The sequence below is a fragment of the Colobus angolensis genome, unplaced genomic scaffold (assembly GCF_000951035.1).
Source record: "Colobus angolensis palliatus isolate OR3802 unplaced genomic scaffold, Cang.pa_1.0 Scaffold162, whole genome shotgun sequence".
NCBI classification, from domain to species: Eukaryota; Metazoa; Chordata; class Mammalia; order Primates; family Cercopithecidae; genus Colobus; species Colobus angolensis.
The window spans coordinates 5639407-5642056 of NW_012114733.1; positions in this window are offsets into that span (position 1 = coordinate 5639407).

A 2650-nucleotide genomic window follows, 5' to 3' on the forward strand; every position below is an offset into this window, starting at 1 on the left:
CTTCTATATCATTACTTGTTATTGATTTGTTCAGGTTATGCATTTCTTCATGGTTCAGTCTTGGTAGAGTGTATGTGTCCAGGAATTTATCCATTTCTTTTAGATTTTTCAATTTGTTGGTATATCGTTACTCATCATAGCCACTAATGATGGTTTGAATTTCTGTAGTGTCAGTGGTAATGTCTCTTTTTTAAATCTCTAATTTTATTTATTTGTGTCTTCTCTCATTTTTAGTTAGTCTAGATGAAGGTTTGTCAATTTTGTTTATCTTTTCAAAACATCAACTTTTTTTTGTATTTTTTTTTGTTTTCTTCATTTCAATTTCATTTACTTCTGCTCTGATCTTTATTATTTCTTTTTGTCTACTAATTTTAGTTTGGTTTGCTCTTGCTTTTCTAGTTCTTATTATAAAGATATATAGAATTATATGTTATATATTATTATATACATTAAAGATATATATATTATTAGATAGATATATGTTATTAGGTATATATATATATAGGTGTACCAGTGTTGGGTGCATATATATTTACAATTGTTATACGCTTTTTCTGAATTTACCCCTTTATCATTATATAGTGACCTTCTGTGTCTCTTTTACAGTTTTTGTTTTGAAGTCTATTTTGTCTGATACAAGTATAGGTATTCCTGCTCTTTTTTCAGTTTCCATTAGCTTGGAATATCTTTTTTTCCATCTCTTTATTTTCAGTCCATGTATGTCTTTATAGGTGAAGTGTGATTCTTTATTTTTTTTTTTTTTAACTTTAAGTTCTGGGATACATGTGCAGAACATGCAGGTTTGTTACATAGGTATACATGTGCGTGGTGGTTTGCTGCATCCATCAACCCATCATTTGAGTTTTAAGCCCCACATGCATTAGGTATTTGTCCTAATGCTCTCCATTCCCTTGTCCCCCACCCCATGACAGGCCCCGATGTGTGATGTTCCCCTCCCTGTGTCCATGTGTTCTTATTGTTCAACTCCCCCTTAGGAGTGAGAACATGCGGTATTTGGTTTTCTGTTCCTGTGTTAATTTGCTGAGAATGATGGTTTCCAGCTTCATCCATGTCCCTGTAAAGGACATGAACACATTCTTTTTTATGACTAGAAGTGTGTTTCTTGGGTCTTTTTTTTTTTTTTAAATACATTCAACCAATCTATGTCTTTTGATTGGAGAGTTTAGTCCATTTACATTCAATGTTATTATTAATAAATAGAGTTACTCCTGCCATTTTGTTATTTTCTGATTGTTTTGTGGTCTTCTCCTCCTTCTTTCCTTCTTTCCTGTCTTCATTTTAGTGAAGGTGATTTTCTTTGGTAGTATTATTTAATTTCTTGCTTTTTATTTTTTGCATATTTGTTGTATGTTTTTTGATTTGAGGTTACTATGAGGCTTTCAAATACTGTCTTATAACCCATTATTTTAAGCTGATTACAACTTAACACTTTGCGTAAACAAGCAAAAAAACCTAATAAGAATTCTATACTTTAACCTCATCTCTGTATTTTTCACCTTTTTGTTGTTTCTATTTATATCTTACCGTGCTATGTCTTGAAAAGTTGCTGTAGTTGTAATTTTTGATTCGTTAATCATTCTTTCTACTTAAGAGTAGTTTGCACACCACAATTACAGCGCTGTAATATTCTGTGGTTTTCTGTGTGCTTACTGTTACTAGTGAGTTTTGTACCTTCAGATAATTTCTTCTTGATCATTAACATTCGTTCTTTCAGATTGAAGAACTCCCTTTAGCACTTCTGTAGGACAGGTCTGGTGTTGATGTAATCCTCAGCTTTTGTTTTTCCTGGAAAGTCTTTATTTCTGTTTCATGTTTGAAGGATATTTTCACTGGATATATACTCTTCTAGGGTGGAAGTTTCTTTCCTTCAGCACTTTAAATATGTCATACCATTGTCTCCCGGCCTGTAAAGTTTCCACTGAAAAGTCTGTTGCCAGATGTATTGGAGCTCCATTCTTTGTTACTTGTTTATTTTCTTTTGCTGCTTTTAGGATCCTTTCTTTATCTTTGACCTTTGAGAGTGTGATAAAATGACTTGAGGTAGTCTTCTTTGAGTTAAGTCTGCTGGGTGTTCTATAACCTTCTTGTACTTTGATACCGATATCTTTCTGTAGGTTTGGGAAGTTCTCTGTTATTATCCCTTTGAATAAACTTTCTACCCCTATCTCTTTCTCTGTCTCCTCTTTAAGGCCAATAACTCTTAGATTTGTCCTGTTGAGGCTATTTTCTAGATCCTGTAGATGTGCCTCATTGTTTTTTATTCTTTTGTCTTCTCTATGTGTTTTCAAATGGCCTGCCTTCAAGCTCGCTAATTCTTTTTTCTGCTTGATCTATTCTGCTATTAAAAGTCTGATGTGGCTGGGCACAGTGATTCACACCTGTAATCCCAGGACTTTAGGAGGCAAAGGCAGGTAGATCACCTGAGGTCAGGAGTTGGAGACCACCCTGGCCAACATAGTGAAACTCCATCTCTACCAAAAATACAAAAATTAGCCAGGGGTAGTGGCACATGCCTATAATCCCAGCTACTCAGGAGGCTGAGGCAGGAGAATCATTTGAACCCAGTAGGTGGAGGTTGCAATGAGCTGAGATCACAGCCACTGCACTCCAGCCTGGGCAGCAGAGTAAG